We start from the raw sequence: 23,549 nt of genomic DNA on the forward strand, positions 1-23,549 counted from the left end.
AAAGGTAAAATTACAAGCAGAGTTAGGACTGGGGAGACCAGGGATCATTAGTAGCTCAAGGATTTGAAAGTAATAATACCAGTATGAAAAGGTACAAACTCCTGAAGGAAGAAAACCAGGAAAACCAAGAAAACGGTTGGGTAATCAGGTCACGTCAGCGTTACCATTTTGATGGACCTGGAGACAGAAAGCAACTCAGTCATGCTGAAGGTTCGTCCCAGGAGGCTCAGCCTTCCTCTCGCAATGGATGCCTCCTGGGAGGGCATGTACTCCCAGGGCACCACATCAGGGCCAGCGAGCGTGCTGGAATTTTGCTTGTTAAGTCCTAGCTGTCTTCTGCGTGTGATAGCCACTAAGTTATTACTTTAAACATATTAGTTGTATGTATTATGCTCGTAGTCTCTTCTTGTTCCTAGCTAACGATGCCCAAACAAAGTGACCCAGAAAAGGGACGGTAACAGCCACTGATTCCAGCTACCGTCTGTTGAGAAATAATGAAGTAGAAATTCACTTTACAGAGAGATAGCAAAACTGTTCTTTGATAGCTGAATTTTACCTTGAAATAGATGGACCTAATCCATGCTCTCTACCAATGAGCAGCACTTTGCCAGATAGCTGAAGTCGCTGCCTCATTGAGTGGCTGTACCTATATCTCTGCAGTAATGTAAAAGATCAAAGATAATGTAAAATTTATGGGAGGAGAAAGTCAAGTAGAGGATTCTGCTGTATGTACCTTGCAGTACTAACAGTAGTGGGGGAACAATTTCTGCACCAATCTCTAGTCTAGGACAGAGGCAATGACACCACAGAGACAAACCTAAACCTTTTTCTGCTCCAGACCAAAACACAACCAGAGAGGAGAGAACAGCATTAGCTACCATCCGTCACATGCCTAGCCGATAACAAAAAAGGGAAGAGAAGCTCCTTCATAGACGCACAACAAATCCCCAAAAGCACCATAATGAAAATAAAACATGCTATTTTCTATTACTAGAAAATTCAAGTATAATTGCATGTTCAAAATCACATTAGTTTTAGTGTGAGCCTCTGAATATGAAAATATCCTCTGATCTCCTTCAGGGTACGCATACATGTATGTATATATATATATATATATATATATATATATATATATATATAAATATACATGCTACCAGAATTTCATTGTGGGAATAAAAACAATGGTCAAGGCATGTTGAATTTGTTTTCCTTTTGGTTGGCTATCAGGTAGTGATAATATTATTGTAACCTATATGACACTTCCTAAAAACTGTGTTAATAAACAGCATTTTAGGACAAGATGGAATGGCCTCAAGTTATGTCAGGGGAGGTTCAGGTTGGGAATCAGGAAAAAATTCTTCTCAGGAAGAGTGGTTAGGCATTGGAAAGGGTTGCCCGGGGAGGTGGTGGCATCACCGTCCCTGGGGGTGTTTAAGGAAAGGTTGGAGGTGGTGCTTGGGGACATGGTTTAGCGGGTGACATTGGCAGTAGGGTGATGGTTGGACCAGATGATCCTGAAGGTCATTTCCAACCTTAATGATTCTATGATTCAATCACATTTATCTGTATTTATATGATATTTCATTAATAAAACAATCTTCAGAACGCACAGCTACTGGTGTAACCTGCGGTGAAATGGTATCTTCCCCCCTGTATCGCATTAATTTATTTGTCTGCCATCCCGGGATTCTCCTCCCTGCTGTCTTCCAGGGAGTGGAGCTGAGGTGACCTGCTGGTTCTCTACAGCAGGGAAGTATCTTCAGAAGTGGTCCTCGCAACCCAGGCTTGGCTCTCTAGCAGCACAGAGAAGAGCCAGAATGAGTAACTACTTTATTAATGCTTCTTGCAGTTATGACTTGACCTGTTTGTTATAAGTATAGCTTTCTCAGTTATGGAAGAGGACTGGCCTAAATAATTAGATAAAAGACTGCCAAGTAATGATAATGCATAATGATTTTTCTGTTTAAATTATAGGGACAGTGAATAAGGGAAAAATTGTGGCTTCTCTTTAAATCCCAGCAGGCAATGAATGAAGCCCTCAACTTTTATCTACAGGATACAAAGGAAGTCAGAAATTGCTTTCATGCCAATAAATATCTGAATTGCCTTGTAGTTCTAGAGAGTTATTATTGTTTTTTGGTCAGATCTTATCTGTACTTAAAGCAGTCTGAATCTGAGTCAATTTACATACTCCCTATATATCCAAGATATGCATAATTTCATGAAAAACGTAAGAGTGACAGCCCTCAATCTTCTGGCATTCTCATTTATTCCACAACTATTCTATTCTCCACAAGCATGATGTGTAATCTAAATTTTATTAAAATTGTAGAGGTTCATTTAGCAGACTCTGAAGGGTTCTTATTTGGAGTTTTCTGTTTGTTTTTAATAGAAATTCATTAAGATAAGTAATAATTAAGGAGAAGATGAGTTTTGTTTTTTAAACAATAAATATACTGAAAGTTTAAGCTGTGACAAACACTTGGATGTTTTTTCAGGCCCAGAGGATACTCCAAAATTTTAAGTACCTCAATAAAATGAGATTGTTAGCCTTACTCAAACAAATAACATCACTAGCATGTAAATCCACCTTTTGTATTATTACTGTCCTATCATAATGCTACCATCCAAATATGGAGTTAAGTCCTGAAAATTCTTAAATCCTGGTATAGCAGGTGTTTTCAGGCCAATGGGTCTGCAAAAAGGAGACCATAATCAGTGCCAAACATGACTTGACTTACATGTGTAAAATAGCTTTCAGAGACTTAACAAGGTGTCGTCATAGACCTTAAGAGCCAAGTGCTGGGAATGCCCAAAACGCCACCCTAACCATGTCATGACTGTTACCTACTTCGGAAAGGTACCTAACAATCATCCATAGCGAAGGCAGAAGCTAATGCCAATGACTTCTGAGGGCCTGCCGATATCTTCTGCTGATACATGATTACACAGTCACCTTTCCTTTTGGGAGTGCAGTGCCTTCCGTTCCTTTCAGGAATTGAGTCAGATAGGCAACAAATCATCTGGATGATCAGAAGATATCTGAAACAAGTCCCAGGACACCAGTTATCAATAACCTGAGGCTATCAGAGCCTCATTAACACATTAATGACAAATTAGGAGCAGCAGACTGAAAGTCATCTGGCTGTCTGCCTATTGATTGCTAGAGTGGACTTAGCTGATCTGGCTGCCAGGGTGAATTTTTCATCTCTCCTCACAGCATCTTTACACAAACCTCACAAAGCTGCATCCTGAGATGAAGAGCGAGTGTGATGCTCTCTGTCAGGCGCACAAGTATCTCCTTCTAGACCCTCCAAACAAGATTAAAGTCCAACTGCAGAATACAGACCCACCAAGCCTCCAAGTCTTGAGATATTGAAATGAAAATTTATATACAGCAATGTGCTTTTCACTACTGGAGTCATTTGGTTCCTCAGCTTGTCCTGTCTCCCCCTTTTTAAAGAGCTCTAAAGTTTGTTTGGATGGGCAAACCCTGTGGAGCAGACAAGTCTCCAGGTGAGCTCAAGGCTAAACGAGCATCTCTGTAACCGTGACAAAAAGCCCTAAGGTCCAAAGGCTGATACTAGCAGATACTTCATTATGGAAGAGCCTGCATCGCCTGCAGCAAGTGTAACAGAAGTGTTTCCTCATCACCATCCCAACACACCTATTTGTCTACAACATGCCTTCTGATTGCTATCATGTCTTCTTAGCGACACAAAGTAACAGCTTATCCTTTCCAAATAATTTTGCCACATGGCTGACTACACGTTGGCATGCTGAGAACTTCAGGGTGCCAATGCCTGCGACGGACAAATGTTCTCATACTCCTGTGCTCTTACCTAACTTCTTATTGCCCAAATGACAACTTGTAAAGCATGGCAAAAAACTCTGGTGGAGCTTTTCAACTCCCATGCTGGTAGGTTTTTTTTCCCCTCTTTTTATGATTAATAATTAAATGTATCTAATAACATGACAAAATCCAAAGTGTGTGGTAGACCGGATAATTAGCAGAATCACACAAGAGCTCTGCAGCAAGAGAACCCTGTACACATTTTGGTAACAAACAGAGTTTTCTATCTGAAAGACTGATGCAATTTTCAGCCAAAATCCACATAAAATATCAAGTGGTGCTTTCAAAATTAAGATTGGAGTTTAAGATTTTATTTTAAGAGCCTGGAAACCTGGCAAATGTTTGTGCAGCATACTTTAATAAGGAAAACATACTTCAATAAGAAAAACTACTACTTCCATGTTTGCCTTTTTGCTGATAATTCAGAATACTCAAAAACTAATAACCAGCTTTGGACCATACGGTAGATTCACAGATAATTCAATGAGAAGTGCTGTTAATCCAAAAAGAAAGCTTGACAGTTCTGTAGATCTGGCATTCATTATTAGTTTATTAATATTCAATTAATCTCATACAAGGAAATGATTAGCGCAGGAGCAAATGTCTAGAGCAGTGCAGACAATTCAATTTCAGCAACGTTTGAGCTGGTTTTTGTTGTTGTTGTTTGCTTTTTTCAGAAAACCAGAAAAATTCTAATTTATGACAGACCTTGCATGGTTTATATATGCCAATACTTTAGCAGAAGAAAAAGATACTAACTAAACTCAGAGAATCTGAGATAAATTTTAGCATTCACTAGCATGTGACAATGTGTGTACCCTTATCACATCAATATCTATGCAATTTTGATAGCCATTCTAGGATTGACTTTTTGACTTTTTCAAAGACTAACTCAGTCCTCGCTTTTCTGATTATCAGCATTATAACCTAAATGAAATGCAAAAACTGAAATACCTGTCAAAAAGAATAGTTGATGACTTCAAACTACCCCAAACATAAAATGTCATGCTAAATTTTTTGATTATTTATTTGGATTTGCAACCAAGTTTAATAGGTCCAGGCCTTCCTTATAAGCCTTAGAGAAGTACCCTACAATGAGATACTTAGCTGCCTAAGCGAAGCTCCACACAACTTTCTGGGACTGGCAAATCACTAACAGTAACATCACAAGTGTTCCAGAAGCATGCGCAAAGCCTAATGCCTAACCTACACAACAGGCTGAATGTTTACTACAATGTTTTATTACAAAAGCTTATATTGCATTACAAGGAAGGAAAAAGATTAAAAACAAAAATACCATAGACTATTAATTAAAAATAAAAAAAGAAAAACAGCAGCAACAACAAAAAAAGTAGCTCAAATTGGCAACAAATTAATGCTGTGCCTGAAACTATCAACACAAGAAATCAGATTGGCATCTGTTACAGCAGCAGGGGTTGGATGAAAACATGGAAAAAAATAGGAGTATATGACTGAGAAGAAGAAGCTTCTTTCTACAGGACTGCCTCTCCAATTCGTTGTGAAAGATACAAGGGGAAAGGAGAGCCTTTTAGGAGAAATTTCCCAAGCTATCTTGGAAATTACACATTCATAGATTTCAAGGCAGGCAGAGGCCTACATGCCCATAACTGCCTGTGCAGCAAGCCAAAACACACTCCACATTCACACATCCCAGTCTTTTGGCATTCCTGGAAATCCTTTTCCAGATCTCTGATGCTTTTCTTTGCCCTGCTCTAATCTCTCTATAGGAAGTCAATTCTTGTCTTCCCTTGCCCTTCCGTGCCAGGAAAGCCTTGTGAAGTTCAAGGCATACATAAGCTCTCTGTAACACTAGACCACTAGTGTGTTATGTTGATCTTTTACAGAATTACAGAATCATCTAGGTTGGAAGAGACCTCCAAGATCACCCAGTCCAACCTCTGACCTAACACTAACAAGTCCTCCACTAAACCATATCACTGAGCTCTACATCTAAAAATCTTTTAAAGACCTCCAGGGATGGTGACTCAACCACCCCCCTGGGCAGCCCATTCCAATGCCTAACAACACTTTCAGTAAAGAAGTCCTTCCTAATATCCAACTTAAACCTCCCCTGGCACAACTTTAGCCCATTCCCCCTCGTCCTGTCACCAGGCACGTGGGAGAATAGACCAACCCCAACCTTGCTACAGCCTCCTTTAAGGTACCTATAGAGAGCGATGAGGTCTCCCCTGAGCCTCCTCTTCTCCAGGCTGAACAACCCCAGCTCCCTCAGCCGCTCCTCATAAGACTTGTTCTCCAGACCCCTCACCAGCTTCGTTGCCCTTCTCTGGACTCGCTCGAGCACGTCCATGTCCTTCTTGTAGAGAGGGGCCCAAAACTGAACACAGTGCTCAACGTGTGGCCTCACCAGAGCCAAGTACAAGGGGACAATCACTTCCCTAGCCCTGCTGGCCACACTGCTTCTTATGCAAGCCAGGATGCTGTTGGCCTTCTTGGCCACCTGAGCACACTGCTGGCTCATATTCAGCCGACTATCAACCAATACTCCCAGGTCCTTCTCTGCCAGGCAGCTTTCCAGCCACTCATCTCCCAGCCTGTAGCTCTGCTTGGGGTTGTTGCGCCCCAGGTGCAGGACCCGGCACTTGGCCTTGTTGAACCTCATACAGTTGGCCTCAGCCCATCGGTCCAGCCTATCCAGATCCTCCTGCAGAGCCTTCCTACCCTCGAGCAGATCGACACACGCACTTAGCTTGGTGTGGTCTGCAAACTTACTGAGGGTGCACTCGATCCCCTCATCCAGGTCATCAATAAAGATATTAAAGAGGACCGGCCCCAGCACTGAGCCCTGGGGGACTCCACTAGTAACCGGCCTCCAACTGGATTTGGCTCCATTCACCACAACTCTCTGGGCCCGGCTATCCAGCCAGTTTTTAACCCAACGAAGCGTACGCCAGTCCAAGCCACGAGCAGCCAGTTTCTGGAGGAGAATATTGTGGGAAACGGTGTCAAAAACCTTACTGAAGTCAAGATAGACCACATCCACAGCCTTTCCCTCATCCTCTAAGCGCGTCACTTTGTCATAGAAGGAGATCAGATTTGTCAAGCACGACCTGCCTTTCACAAACCCAAGCTGACTGGGCCTGATCACCCGGTTGCCCTGCACGTGCCGCGTGATGACACTCAAGCTAATCTGCTCCATGAGCTTTCCTGGCACTGAGGTCAAACTAACAGGCCTATAGTTTCCGAGGTCTACCCTCCGGCCCTTCCTGTAGATGGGCATCACATTTGCTAGCCGCCAGTTGACTGGGACCTCCCCTGATAGCCAGGACTGCTGATAAATGATGGAAAGCCTTTTATCAATGCTATTACTGCATCACCAAAATCAAACCCATAGATAGAGCTTACATCAGTGACATTTATAATTTCTTGAAAAGCTCATCACGAGTCTGACACGATCTATTTCTCAGAAAGCTGCACCAACCTGCATTGCTAACTTCAATTCCACATTTAACAGTTGTCCCACAATTCATATTGTTATCAGCTATGCAGCCAGTGTTACAGAGAACAGTGTGTTTCTTCACAGACCATAATCTGGCAGTAAAGTCCTCCTGATATCAAAAAAAGAAAAAAAAAAAAGCCCCTTTTGAATCAGGAACAGTGTAGCCTGTAGGACCACAGAGGTGATCGTACCCCTGTACTCTGCTCTGGTGTGGCCAGACCTTGAGTACTATGCGCCCCTTACTACAAGAAAGAAAACAAGGCCATGCGGTGTGTTCAGAGAAGGGCCTGGAGCACAAGTCCTGTGAGGAGCGGCTGAGGGAACTGGGGGTGTTTGGTCTGGAGCAGAGGAGGCTCAGGGGAGACCTCATTGCTCTCTGCAACTACCTGAAAGGAAGGTGTGGGGAGCTGGGGGTCGGCCTCTTCTCGCAGATAACTAGTGATAGGACTGGAGGGAATGGCCTTAAGTTGCACCAGGGGAGGTTCAGGTTGGAAATGAGGAGACATTTCTTCTCAGAAAGAGCAGTCAGGCATTGGGAAGAGGTTGCCCAGGGAGATGGGGGAGGCACCGTCCCTGGGGGTGTTTAAGGAAAGGTTGGATGTGGTGCTTCGGGAGATGGTTTAGTGGGTGATATTGGTGGTAGGGGAATGATTGGACCAGATGATCTTGAAGGTTTTTTCCAAGCTTAGTGATTCTATGATTCTGGTAAAGCCCAGGAAAGACCAGTTCCAATGCAGTGATGTTCATTGCAGCTGAGCAAAGGGACGCAGTGACATGCCCAGTGGCAAACCCAGGGCTTGATCTGAAACACCCCAGAGCAAGAAGCAGGCAGCAGTCAGGGAGGCCGCTTCACTTGCGCTGTGCTCTTCGAGCATTCAGCCAGGCAAAGTTTCCAGAAAGAACTGCATGAAAAACAGTGGCCTCTGAATTAATTGTCCCATATGAGATCTCGAACAGCATCTTGTAAGTCCTTAAACCAGCAATTTATTTTGCTATGCTGATCATGGGTGGTTCCTGGATAAATTTTGATATAGATTTTGATATAATTCAGTCCACTGAAATACTAGCCTTCTCCTTTCAAAAGCAGGATTAAAACTGTCTGAAGCTGCCTCTGGCTTCTGCAGCAATTTTCTAACATGCAGATGCAAACTTTCCAAGAAACATAGCATGTTGACCTGTTCTCTATTATTTTGTCAATAGGCATGGCTCGATTCCCTACAAAATCCTCTCATAGCCAACTAGTCTGCCTTTTCATGCAGCAATAAAACGAGAAAGTTCATAAAGCTGGACATGCAAGCAGCTTTCTGTAAGTTTTGCAATCTATATTTCAATTCAGAATTCCTAACAGGCTGTGGCTGTTTTTTGTGGTTGTTTTTTTCTTTTTTTTTCCCCAGATACTGTACTCTAAGATACAACACTAAATTACACTGATTCATTATTCCTATTAAAACAAACAATAACCTCAAATTGCTTAGCAAACCAAACAATTGCAAACAGTAAATTTAAACAGTAAAACAGGGAGCACGTTGGGTAAATGTTATTTCCCTGAACAAGGAAAGCTTTTGGCAAAGTGCTTAACTTGAATACAACAAAAGGCAATTTAATTTAGTAATACAGCTGGATGAAAAATGGAGACCTCAGGTTTAATAAGAAGGGGAAAAAAGACAAGCATATATCATCCAAAAGGATAATTATGAGAAACTATTTTGTATGATCCAGCTAAATCAAAGCTTTTAATGCTTTCTTACTCCTGTCAAAGGATGGAGATTTAGTACTTTAAAAATGGGGATTTTGCAGACTCCACTGCCAAGAAAAAATGATTTGTCTCTTGATAAATTACTATTGGGCTTTCTACTTGAAAAAAAATACACTTACATTGAAATAAATGCCAAGGAATGGCTAGAGAATTTATATTATTCACTTGTATCTGCCACCGGATTGGTTGAAAAGCGACAGTGCTATTAAAAATGTCTTCTTGCTTCTAGATATAATGGCACAAAGGGGCCATGTGAGCCTTTCGTGAATGGGAAGGATATGTATACAAAAATAAGAGTAAGCAAATCTTTATTCCCTTCTACCCTCCTGATATGGGGGGGGGGGGGGGGGGGGGGGATTAGGAGGAGAGAGAGAATTTTGTATTTAGAAGCTGCCAATTCCATGCAAATTGTGAGCACTGGGAGAGAAAACGTCCATTCATTTTTCCTAAGGATTTTCTATTGTTCTTAAATAAATCCTCGAAAAGTTTTCCGTTCTCTGAAGGAGAGGAAAAACATACAAATATATCTCTCACATCTATAGTGATGTTAGCTTGAGAGCTGAGTTGCAGTAAGAGCAATTTTTACCCTAAAGGAACCCCTCTCAGAGTCTGTTCTATGCTTTTTCGCTAGCTCACTCTGCTTTCTTTTATCCCAGACCTTGCGGGTCATCAAGGAGCGGAAAAACTAGACAGCCACAGACTGGGAACAGCAAGTGACACTTGCTGGGGAGTCGTCCTCTCTGGTGGCAACTTGAGCAGGGCTTCTGGGGGGACCACTGGGACGTCACTGCCCACAGCCAGCTCCTTTCAGGCCTGCGGGCAGTGATGCCCAGAAGCCCCTCGGGTAGCCACGGAGAAGTCTGTGTGTGCTGCAACTGGCTGGAGACATAGAGGTTGCAGCAGGCTGCAGCCCGGCACCCCGTGTATGAGTTGCTGCTGACAAGCTGCTCCCCATGGGTGCTGAAAGCCACCCTGGCTCTCATCTGTCAAGTGTCAGTCTCTTTAAATCTAAGGTACTGGTTGGCAAGAGGTTGGCCTCCTGTCCACAGCCAAAGTGAGAGCAGAATTTACAGAATACATGCAGATGGCAAGCAAACAAACAGAAAAGGCCATTAATGAAGCTGGACACCAGCACGCAGGGTTAATAGATCCACACAGGCTTGCAGGAGTGGGATATGAGGATTACATAGTGCTTAACCTCTACCTGAATTAGAGCTTACTTTATGCATGCTTATCATTAGAGCCTGAGAGGATACCTGAAATTTCTTCACCCATTTCTGTTGCTGAGGTCATCTCGATACATAGTTTTTTCATTCTGTTCCATCTGAAAGATTTCCTCTTTCTGATTAATTGTAACATCAAGTTTCTACCAACCTACAGGAGATTTCTTGCTTTTTTAAATCACTGATTGCTATAGACATTTATCTATCTACTGAGAATAGCATCAACTACAAATTTTCATAGAAGTCCAGAAAATGTTTCTTTGGGCCCTGAACACTTTAGTGCCTGCTCATGAAATCTGTATCAGCGAGACAGTTCCAAATGCACAACAATCCAAAAGCAAGAATAAGAGCTTTTTTTTTTTATAGATGCACAAAGTTATATTTCATTACAATCATCCAACATATGACATTCAGAGCATAGAACTAGTCTATAAAACGTTTGCAAGAGCAACAAACTTCTTTATCCTCTATGCACAGGAACCTGCCATCATGGGACCTGATGCATGAGGTGAACATTTGGAAACTGCCACAGTATCAGGACAATATCAAGAAATAAAGTCTACCATTAAAACATTAAATTTCACTTGAAAAAGGAATTCAATATTTAGAAACCATGATTACAGATAAGGTGAAGTTAGAGGTATTTCTGCAGTAATTTCAAAACCACCTGGCTTACAGAGTTGTAAAGTGCCTCCCATTAACACCAGGTGGGCAGTGCCACCAAACCTGACCTACAGATCCTTAGGCATAATTTTACATAGTTGTGCATGATTATGCCAGGTACTAAGTACTAGAAATTTCATATTTATTCTTCTTTCCATCAAAACCCAAAGATGATTTCACTGCAAAGTCACTATTTGCTCCAGTGGCTGTCTCACTTTTAAATGTAGGAAATGATATTTAATTTTACTGCAGCCCAGAAAATGCAACATTTGCATGAACCTAGTGAGCTGCAAACAGCAGTCAAGCCTGTCTTGTTCAAACCCCTCCAGCCACCCCCAGTAGATCCCGATCTATTCTTTTATTCATATGGATAATGCTAAAAACAAACAGACAAAAACAATGAAAAAAAATCACAATTTCAATTTCTATCTTGCGACAAGGGCTTCTCATAGAATTCATAATTATATAATTTCTGGCCATTTAACTTAAATCAGTAATCCCACAGCCATTCTGAAACAGGCATTTTGCAAATATGCTACAGAAGCTACTTGAGGCAGTAATTTATTTTTCAAATAACATCTTTAAGTTATCCTTTAACGTGTAGGCTTAAGTGGTTTGTTTATTTATGAAAAATCAATCTAGTAGGAAGTTTACTTCCCAAAATAAGTTTTGTTAGAAAAACAAATTTCTTCCTAGAAAATTCAGTTCTAATCACTAATTAGCATGCAAATACTAATATTACACGGAGAAACAAAGAATAAGTAGGGATTAGAGCAGAATAATCCTAACAGAGTTTCTTCTAATATATTGTTTTCATGTTACAATATCTTTGAAGAATTAAAAAATGAAGTAACTCATTGTTTCTCTGTGTTCACTCACGGTAGATATTTCTTCAAACTACTTCCAAAGAAAGCTCTATCACTACTACAGCCAACGGTTCCTTTCAAGATAGCAGTTATGGTTTTGGTAGAAGGCACTTTACCAGGACACATCATAATGGGAATCAATTTTTGGAAGTTGATGAGGAATAAATAAATTATTGTTTAGTTGCTAGGATAATTAACTTCTAGAAACATTCTAAGATGAGGTAGACTCTCAATCCCTCAGTATCTTTACACAACTGAAAATAAAAAAGCAGGGAACGTGGCCTTACTAGAAATATGAGAAACAGTCCTTCAGTCTGTGCTTCTGCAGGTCAGCGCGGCGCATCCACAGACCCTCCTGACTGCAGCCACAAGCCTACTACCAGTTCCTTGCCCCCCCCCCCTTCTCTAACTGAGCAGTGGTGAGATTAGTATTACAGCAGTCCTCTGCCATTACAACAGCTCTGTATCAGCTACCAACTGAGCTTGAGCTACCAACTACCAGCTACCAACTGAACGGACACCCTGTCAGGTCAGCCTTAGTCATGCAGAAGACAGAGAGCAGGCCAGCCTCCTTTAGGCACGGGCTGAGCCTCAGCGAGGCTGTTCCCACCAGCTCATGGAGGCCTGATGGTACCCGTGATCAAAGAGCTCCCTTGCACGAGATCCCTGACATTGCAACTTCGTAATTGCTTTGAGTGTATGTACAGAGCTCACAGCACCTCTGAGGCAGCTTTCGATCTCTGCATCATTAAAACAAATCAGCTGATGATTGCACACTCGATTTAGTGATCTCTGCTGGAATTTATGAGGCTGCAGGACATTTTCTGTTCAAAGGCATTTAATCTTCAAATCTCTTCCCCTTTGATCTTGAAGTGCTATGTCTGCAGACAGTCAAGACAAAGGATAAATCCACAAAATCAAAATGGTTTTCTAAAGCTATCTTTGTCAAAGGAGTTCAGAACAGAGGACACCGGTGGAGTTTCTCTTACATTCTAAGATCAATTCTGTGGGCCAAATCCTCAACCAACATAAATCTGCGCGACTTCATTTCCGATAAAGATGACAGGGTTTTATACAGTGTGTGGGACTGGTCTTACCTGTTTGCTGTTCCGTGATTTTGTGAGACTTGAACGTCTGCAAAGGCTCTTAATGAAAAATAGAGTTTAACAAATATAATGCACCTCCTCATAAATCTTTCTTTAAAAAATGCTAATAATCTAGCCTGATACACATGCAAACAAAGTAATCAATTAAACCAGGCTAGAGAGATAATTTTACATGAAACAGCAAGCTCAGGAAAAGGTAGAAGACAATACATTCACAGGGCTACTATTTATTTTTTTAAAATTACAGCCCTGTAAATTTTTCTGGACTGTTTATACAACATGCAAAAAAGGCAGTCTATGCATGAAGTAGCCATTGTGAATTTCCTCATTTCTCTACCCATTAGCTGAAAGTATACAGCCAATTCTCAGCCTTGTATTTTAGGTCATAAATCTGCTCCCTCTGTTCCTTGGGCAAATTAAAAGCTATATATCTTTTGTCAAAGTCTTTCTGACACAGAGCTCCTACCTTCACAGCCTAAGGCTAGCTGTGTGTCTAGGAAAATTATATACAATAGGCAGTGACAGCCATGGAGTCTAGCATTTAAGTACTAGTCAACATATTTTTATACGTGTAAAAATCATTCTACCTTATAACTTGAGCACAGTTTATACATATTTAAAAGGATTACAGGAGTATGAAATAAGAAAACACTTTGGAAAGGATAGGAAGGTGGTCCAAATTTGATATCCTAGCAATCTTTAAAACTGTGCTGCATTAAGCTTATGCATTAACTTTTGCATTACACTAATACAGACTATGCTATCAGAACCACAACCTATTTTCTTGTGCATTAACAGTTGCCGTGCTTCAGATGAATATGTGGGTACCACTTTTGATTTCAGCTGAATGTGCAAACCGTATATGTGCTTTAATTAAATGCATACAAAATTACATTGTTTGTGAATGCCAGCTTTGTCATGTATCACAGCAATGGCTTGTCTACTTATATTGGAGTTTTATGGCCTTGAAATGAGGCATTGCAAAATGGCAGTATTTAAGATGCCCCACATGAATTGCTGCATTGTGGAAGATTTCCTAAGCAATGCACTCCTGAACTTCTTTTAAAAGCTTCAAGAAGCTTGCAAAGTCATTTTAATTCTTAAAACTTAGAGAAATATTTCTAAAAAAATGATGTTTTACTCTATTTGCTCAGAAACTATGCCAGGCTGCCCAAGGCTGTAGCTTTTAACAGTATATGCTTCTCTTTCCCCTTATGCTCAAGTAACCCTTGTTTCATACTGCTATCTGAAGCACTCTTTGCCCTCCTCAGACCTCTTTGGTTTATAGCTGCCATTTTCACTGTGTCATATCTCTTACACTGTGATTAGAGGTGTTCATCTTTTTCCTTTCCAAAGTGATATTGTTGTCATGTAATTTACTTTCTCAGTTATTCTGACAGGAAAAGCTGGAAGGCCTGTCTTGGTTACACTTAACACATGCCCATGATCTCAATAGAGCTTGTATATTTGATCTGCAATTTCCATTTACTGTCCATCTTGAAATAAATACACAGTGGTGCTACTATCTGAAAATACTTCTTGTTCCTATTTTTGAACGCATGGCTTATATTCCTTAGGAAAGTGGTTTACTTTCCGTCATCTCTCACCCTGTCTCAGCAGCTTTAGGATCCTTTTATGGGCCATTCAATTTATCAATGCTGATAATGGCAGTCAAATCTGGGGATGTGTCATCGCCCTTAAAGCAGCACTACAATGAGGAATGCCATATCTCATGTAAAATAAGAGTTATTTATGGAATACAATTTGACAGAAAAACATCATTAGAACTGTTTGCAGATAGTCCTGTAGTGGGACATGGTCACAAAACAGGAACGCAAATTCAGGTGGTAAAATCCAGGACTTGCCTGTCTTAAACTGCTTACAGGTTCTTATTGTGCATTTCACACCAATTCAATTTCAAATCCCCAAGTCTGATTTAATTAGAAAGGCAGCACAATCCAGGAAAGCAACCAGGCATCTAGAACAGCTACACTGTGTAGTTGGAAGTAGATGATGTTTATTGGGCTCCCAGAACATATAAAATGCTAAGTATCTCTAGCACTTCTAAACTGAAGGCAGCTTCCCCAATGAATTAAATAGCACACTTTTAATAATGTAAGTCTCAAATAAATGAGGCTTCAGTGGGCCCAATCCACAGCTGGCACAGCTGTACCAAAGTCATTACCACACCTGCAGGGATGTGCACTCCTGCAAACACTCACACCAGCAAAACAGTTCTTAAGCAAGTGTATACATACAGCATGAGTGTGCAAGTCTGCAGCCTCCAAAATACCCATATTGCCAAGAATTCATAGCAAAACCCATCATTTGTTTCTGAACACCTCTGCATATGCAGATGGAAAACTTAATTTAGTTTATCAAAAATGTAATTTTATATTGTTGCCTCATGCTATACAGGTAGAATTTTATGTATTTCTTGTGGAGGCAGCATTTTGCAACACACATTTCTGTTTGCGTTGCTTACATTGCTAATAAGCCTTCACTACCTCTTACCATACCAGCAACTTTGCTCATCTGATGCAGTCTTCAGTAAACTTACTGATCTTAGTAGGTGCATTTAAGTAATAAAGTACTGCTTCACGTGACAAGGACTATCAAACTATGATCCCAAGCACACAGAAATTATTCTCTTTTTAACTTCCTTGAAATGAAAACCACCACAATACTTGCATATCTGCTTGCATGGTTATTTCAAATTACATACACACAGCATCTTAATAGAAGAAATTATTTGCTCGCTAGCTGACACATTTCACAGAAACAGATTTTAAAACTGTTTTCAACTAACAAATTGACAATCTTACTCCTGCCTTCCATGTGGGCACACTCCTTAAAAGCACAACCAGAAGGGGGAGTACAAAATTTGATTTACTATAATCCACTGTTTACAGAATTTGCAATCAAGTTTTTTTAATCACTCAATTGAAATAAATACTTTTTTCCAATTTCCTTTTAAACTTCTGCTAGAGGTCACCAAAATGAAGATAGGAAGCTAGAGCAAAGGCACAGAAAGCATGTATGCATTTTAACTGCATTTAAAAAAAAAAAAGTGCTTCTGAATAGCATTCCAATTTGTAAACTGTCCATTTTTTTTTCTAAAATAACTTGCTGCCCACATTCACAAAGAGAAGATGTGTGTGTCTGCAGTATAAATTTACTAACTTTAAAATTTCCAAAGTAGAAAGACTGTCAGATGCAGTAGTAAAAGAAAACACAAGTGTAGTAGCTAGCTGTGGAACTACAACTTGAGACTACTGGAAAAGGAGTAAACAAAGTTTAGGAGAAACACAAGACAAATCTCTTGTACACTGAGGTGAAGAGTCTGTGGATACTTGCAGTTATAAAACTTCTCTTTCACTGTGGTTTGGTGGTCCAAAACTGTACTGGACTTCCACTATGGTAGATACAAAACGAATGTGGTAATAGTCGTTTCTGAACTAGCATAGTCTAGAACTGAAATTTGGAAACTGTAGCTTAAAGTATTAGCATAGCCATCAACAACTCCTCTGAATTGGGCATCCAATATTTTATGATTCCTGTGCAAGTGGGATGTTCTTCTTTCTCTTGCAAGAATGGAAAGTCTCCTGTGTAAGTTTGTGCTCTTAAGTGTTTTGCCTTTGTCACTTGTGTTCTCCTTTTTTTTTTTTTTCCTACCTAAAAGCAATTTTTTTCCCCCCATAAACCTTGAAAATACAGTGTCTGTAACCTCCCTGGAATGGTGAAGAACCTGAAAGCAAGGAGGATAGGGAATATGGCCAAACATCCAGGTCATTTACTTGGCAGCAGGGTTTTCAAGAATGCAACACTTTTTCATAAAAAAAAAAAAAAAAAAACAAAAAAAAACAACCTGTGTACTTTCCTTGAATTTAGAGAGAACTGTCAAAAATAAATCTCAAATATTTAGATATGGCAAAACAGCAGTGGTGTCTCTTGGGATTAACATCATTTTATAGCTCCTGCTGAGATCTGTCTAAACATTCTCTTCTATGAATTTAGAACTAACAAAATAGTCTCTTTCCCACGATGCACTACCCTGAATTGCTCCCATGACACAGAAGTATTTGTGCCCCAGAGACTTTGGAGCATCATGAGACTTACAGTCTGACCAGGGAGCCTGCTCCATACAGCAGAATATCAGCAGGAAGCAAATAAACAGGGACATAAAACAGTTTTGACATGCTAGAAACTGTATCTTTTGGAAATGTATTCAGAAATGAGATATTCCACACTGGTTGGTATTTCTGATTAAGATCTCCAGAAGGGGTCATGATTTTAGCCAGTGCTACTACTGACATCCTCTTCCATGCTATTTTACAGACAAGCAGCACCAACAGGATTCATCTCTCCGAAGCTGGAGCACACAAGTGCAGTGCTACAGACAGTAAGCACATCAAATTAATTTATTAGGTGGACTGAACACCAAAGAGACAGTCATTTTCTCAGAGAAGCTAGAAATGGGAGTAAAGAGATAGTACAACCTCAATCCTGGAGATGTATGAAACAAGGAATACAAAGAGGAATGGGGGAAAAAAAAGTTATTCTCACCCACAGCAGCACAGGAAATTTTTGCAGAGCAAAAGTTAAGTATGGACTTCACCCGTCACTACCTCACAACTAACCACCACTACTATCTTTTTTTTAATTATTATTATTGAGTAGAAACAGTTTCCCTGAATATCACGCTATTATCAGTTAGGAAAAGGCTAATTATGATAAGAAAAAAAAATAAAAAAGATCATAGTCTTCAAGCCCTGCTTTTCCAAGCCCTGCTTTCCTTCCATATTTTAACTTGAATGGAATGAGCTTAAACAAAGCAGGGAAATCAAACCTTCCCATAATCAACAAATTAAGAACTGGCAAATTATACTTCATTAAGTACTCTAAAATTAATAGAGTACAATTAAAAGGAAAGGCAGAAATTGTCTTAAGCTCTGCAGCAGATTCTTAAGATACGTTCTTGTCTTCCTTGCAGCTGAAAATGAAATACAATATTTCTGATAAATTAAGGTGATAACATTATTAATGAAGTCATTCACCACTACCAATGGAATTCTCTGTCAATGCTTACAGATCCTACTAAGTGAACTCAGAAGAGGCATTTTCACATTTTTCTCAGAACTAAGCCTGGTCAAAACTTTTTCAGCATTAATTTTGCTATGGAAATATACCAACTTTAATTTCTAACTTTACATGTACAATTAACTGTAGTTTGGGATTTATCTTCAAAAAAATCAAATAATTTTGATTTAACTGAATCAGAAGAAGAAAGAAAGATTTAACTGAAGCAATCTTGGAAGACAGATTGCTGGCCACCCAGCTGCCCTCTCCTCAGCAGGACAGAGAGAAGAAATAAAATGAAAAAGCTTGTGAGTCAAGTTAGTTTAATGGGAAAATAAAAAAGAAAAAAAAAGCCACATATTAGGAAGAAATGTTTCATTCAGAGGGCAGCGAGGCCTTGGCTCAGGCTGCCCAGAGGATCTGTGGGTGCCCCATCCCTGGCAGTGCCCAAGGCCAGGCTGGATGGGGTTTTAGAAGCCTGGGCTGGGGAACATGTCCCTGCCCATGCCAGGGGGTTGGAACTGAATAGTCCTTAATGTCCCTTCCAAACCAAACCATTCTCTGATTCTACAGTTCTATGCGGAAACAAAACAAATAACGGGAAGTGGAGAATAAATCTTTTGACAGGCCACTCCAGCCACTTCCAAGGAAGCTAGGCCTCAGGATGCATACTGGTTGGTTCTGAAGACAAACCCCTTAATAACTAATGCCCCCTTCTCCTCTTTCCTTCTCTGAGCTTCTGTGGCTGACTGGGACACCACATGTGGCATACGCCTTAGCTTGGTTTGGGCCAGGTGCCTCAGCCACATGAGCCTGGCCTCTGCCTGAGCCCTGGCCTCCTTCCTGTGGCGTCAGGCATGGGCGAGCAGACAGGTGGCCCTGGCACTGTGCAACCACAGAATCACAGAATCGTCTAGGCTGGAAGAGACCTCCAAGATCACCCAGTCCAACCTCTGACCTAACACTAACAAGTCCTCCACTAAACCATATCACTAAGCTCTACATCTAAAAATCTTTTAAAGACCTCCAGGGATGGTGACTCAACCACTTCCCTGGGCAGCCCATTCCAATGCCTAACAACCTTTTCAGTAAAGTTCTTCCTAATATCCAACCTAAACCTCCCCTGGCACAACTTTAGCCCATTCCCCCTCGTCGTGTCACCAGGCACGTGGGAGAATAGACCAACCCCCACCTCGCTACAGCCTCCTTTAAGGTAACTGTAGAGAGCGATAAGGTCGCCCCTGAGCCTCCTCTTCTCCAGGCTGAACAACCCCAGCTCCCTCAGCCGCTCCTCATAAGACTTGTTCTCCAGACCCCTCACCAGCTTTGTTGCCCTTCTCTGGACTTGCTCGAGCACCTCCACGTCCTTCTTGTAGCGAGGGGCCCAAAACTGAACACAGTGCTCAACGTGTGGCCTCACCAGAGCCAAGTACAGGGGGACAATCACTTTCTTAGTCCTGCTGGCCACACTGCTTCTTATGCAAGCCAGGATGCTCTTGGCCTTCTTGGCCACCTGAGCACACTGCTGGCTCATATTCAGCCGACTATCAACCAATACTCCCAGGTCCTTCTCTGCCAGGCAGCTTTCCAGCCACTCATCTCCCAGCCTGTAGCTCTGCTTGGGGTTGTTGCGCCCCAGGTGCAGGACCCGGCACTTGGCCTTGTTGAACCTCATACAGTTGGCCTCAGCCCATCGGTCCAGCCTATCCAGATCCTCCTGCAGAGCCTTCCTACCCTCGAGCAGATCGACACACGCACTTAGCTTGGTGTCGTCTGCAAGCTTACTGAGGGTGCACTCGATCCCCTCATCCAGATCATCGATAAAGATATTAAAGAGAACTGGCGCCAGTACTGAGCCCTGGGGGACTCCACTAGTGACCGGCCTCCAACTGGATTTGACTCCATTCACCACGACTCTTTGGGCCCGGCCATCCAGCCAGTTTTTAACCCAACGAAGCGTACGCCAGTCCAAGCCAAGAGCAGCCAGTTTCTGGAGGAGAACGCTGTGGGAAACGGTGTCAACCATTTCCGTGTGGGAAACAGTGCCCCATCTGGCCCCATCGACTTGCATATATCCAAGTGCTGTAGCAGGTCGCCAACCATTTCCTCATGGATAGCGAGGGCCACGTCCTGCTCCCCATCCCCTTCCACCAGCTCAGGGTACCAGGTATCCAGAGAACAACCGGTCTTGCCGCTAAAGACTGAGGCAAAGAAGGCATTAAGCACCTCAGCTTTTTCCTCATCCCTTGTAACTAAGTTTCCCCCCGCATCCAGTAAAGGATGGAGATTCTCCTTAGTCCTCCTTTTGGTGTTTATGTATTTATAAAAACATTTTTTGTTATCTTTAACAGCAGTAGCCAGACTGAGCTCCAGATGAGCTTTGACCCTTCTAATTTTGTCCCTGCACAGCCTCACAACAGCCTTATAGTCCTCCTGAGTGGCCCGCCCTCTTTTCCAAAGATTGTAAACCGTCTTTTTTCTCCTAAGCTCGAACCACATTTCTCTGTTCATCCAGGCCGGTCTTCTTCCGCGCCGGCTCGTCTTTGGGCACGTGGGTACAGACCTCTCCTGAGCCGTTAAGATTTCCTTCTTGAGGAGCGCCCAGCCTTCCTGGACTCCTCTGCCCTTCAGAACCACCTCCCAAGGGACTCTGCCAACCAGTGTCCCGAACAGCTCAAAGTCAGCCCTCCGGAAGTCCAAGACAGCGGTTTTACTCGTCCCCTTCCTGACTTCACCAAGAATAGAGAACTCTACCATTTCGTGGTCACTCTGCCCAAGACAGCTCCTGACCACCACATCTCCCACCAGTCCATCACTGTTTGTGAACAGAAGGTCTAGCGGGGCACCTCCCCTGGTAGGCTCTCTAACCAGCTGCGTCAGGAAGCTATCTTCCACGCTCTCCAGAAACCTCCTAGACTGCTTTCTCTGGGCTGCGTTGTGCTTCCAGGATATGTCTGGGAAGTTGAAGTCCCCCACGAGAACAAGCGCTGACAATTTTGCAACTTCTGCCAGCTGCCTGTAGAACTCCTCATCCATCTCCTCATCCTGGTTCGGCGGTCTATAACAGACCCCCCCACCAGGATGCTTGCCTTGTTGGCCTTCCCAGTGATCCTAACCCACAGAGACTCAACCTTATCATTCCCAGCCTCAAGTTCCACAACATCTAAACACTCTCTAATATAGAGAGCCACACCACTACCCCTTCTGTGCTGCCTGTCCCTTCTGAAGAGCCTATAGCCAGACATTGCAGCAATATTGCAGCCAGATATTGCAGCAACCACTCCAATATCAGCCCTGCGCTGGCCCCAGCAAAGCACCACGTTGGCCACTGTGGGGCAAGTCAGCTTCAGGCCCGCTGGACCCAGTACACTTCCACAGGCTGAGACCACTCAGTTTTCATCATGGACACTCTGGGTCTCTAAGGCTCCTGCTGTAAAAGCAGAGCTCTCCAGGACATCCTGGTGGTAGCGTTGCACACAGCTTACTCATGTATATAACAGACAAACAAACGAAGGTGTGAATAAACTGCAACTAAAGGTAAACAGAAAAATTTTGACCTTATAACAAAGCACTACATACTCAAACATACTCACAAACATCATGCAAGCTCCTCGTTGCCTGCTTACAATTACACTCGCATGGGAAAAAGCTGTCTCCAGAGTAAAACTAGACTAAAAGTAACAATCCCTTTTGGCAGGAATTCTCTATTTTCTGGCAACAATTTACATGAAGACCCTGATAAGATACAGTACCATTAATATTTTTGTTCATATTTAAGAGCTATCAAAATGCTTCAGCCCATGAGTAGCTCCTTGTTTGGATAAAAATCTGCTAGCCACTGACTAGAGCAGTCAGAATCTATCATATAGCTGATTTAAAATGAAGAGCTTTGTTAAAAGAACATTGATGTTCACTTCTCTGTTCCTAAAGATGAACTTGGATTGAAATACCAAATACTTATCATTAATCAGCAAGGAAAAAAAAGATTCAGGTTCCGTACTGGTTGTGATAGTAACGCAGTGCACTTCCAAATGAACTCAGGGGCATGATCTGTGACTGCTGTTACTTTTATTTATACTTAATACAATAACACATACTGGATTATAAAATTGTTTCCTCTGTAAAATCTACACATAAATACTTCATAATGAAAGAAACAATGCACAAGGAAGGAAGCGAAATGTGTGTGCCTCCTCTTGTTTCCAGACTGAGGAGCTCAGACCCATTCTAATAACAAATAGTTTAAGTTTCTATCTTGCAGAGCCCAGAAAAGAACACCAGAGAAGGCAATTAGTTTAGGGAGCAATTATCTTCCCTGAATGTCTTTACAGGAGGGAACTGTGAGACAAGACTTGGAAAAAAGCAGACTTTGATAAAGGTCAGTGACATATAACCTATTTTGGCAATTACTTGTCAAATATATGAATGGTTTAAAATACATTTAAGCAACTCAGCAAATGTAGTGACAGGACTGTTTTAAACAACTGGCTCACTTGTTCTTCAAAGGTAGCTGTGAACTCAGCACTGCTAATACTGAGATAAGGTTGGGGGAGGGAGGACAAAGAAAGAAGCAACATGCCCTCCCCCTGAGTTTAAGAGGTTAATGACATAGATTTGATCTGTAATCTATATGCTATTGGAGTGGCTGTTTGCACAGCAACTGAAAGCTCCACTCCCAATTCCTCTCTAGCCTTAATACAGATACAGTGCATCAGCGACCTAGCCGTACATGAAGAGGACAGGTTCCCTGTGAGCACCACGGCAGCTGGAATGCTTTCCAGTGGAATTCTGTAGCACATCGAACTGCTCGCAATCAAGCATCCTTATTTTGTTCTGTGTTGAATTACAGTATTTCTCCCTGGAGAGTCTCCCTTCTAGCTCCCCATGTAAAGATATGTGCTGTTTGGGGTCAGATTTGAAATGTTTGACCCACCTGCTGTTCAAAAGCTACACAGGCCACATTCCCCCTACCAGTTCTGCCGTTGTATGATTTTATCTGTGCCAGTGGTGGAAGCTGATTGAACATCAGGAGGGAGAGAGAACATTCTATAAAACTGCAGGCGGAAAAGGTTTGCCAATTATTTTTCTTCTTGTGACTTTTAGGATGCACAGATTCCTTTTGGCAGTTCCCCTTGTTTTGTGCCCATAAAATAAGTTTAATGGCTGAATTTTCTTTAGGATAATCAGAGGCAGTATAATTTATGCATCTGAATAGCATTGTAGCCAGATGTAATTTTGCTTGAAGTTTCAGCATTACAGTTAGTAATGACTCTGCTGGCTGTGTTTTGTAGAATTTGCAATTTATTTAACAGTTGACTGAGCACTGACCCCATATAATATCACCATAATCAAAGTGTGGTAAAAATTAAAAATGAAAGAAATCTGTGCCTTCTGGGAAACACACAGACTTTAAGTGGACAGGGTATAGAAACAATCTCTGAAGATGACAGGTAAGTAACATGGTCTTTAAAGTTTATAGCACAGACAGGCTATCCAATCAAACATTTATCTGAATTAAGGTC

General features: G+C 41.7%; 1 long non-coding RNA gene across 1 annotated transcript in view; it reads right to left on the minus strand.

Annotated features, from left to right (window-relative positions):
- Positions 1–1,236: 1,236 nt before the first annotated feature.
- Positions 1,237–23,549, minus strand: part of LOC310882013 — a 34,735-nt gene continuing 12,422 nt past the window's right edge. The window contains exons 2-3 of the long non-coding RNA XR_014572761.1: positions 2,852–3,042; positions 1,237–1,793 (exon numbers count right to left, since the gene is read on the minus strand). This is a non-coding gene — a long non-coding RNA (uncharacterized lncRNA). The remainder of the gene's footprint in view (positions 1,794–2,851; positions 3,043–23,549) is intronic.

Source organism: Anser anser (genome assembly GCF_964211835.1).
Source record: "Anser anser genome assembly, chromosome: 15".
In the NCBI taxonomy this organism is placed as follows: Eukaryota; Metazoa; Chordata; class Aves; order Anseriformes; family Anatidae; genus Anser; species Anser anser.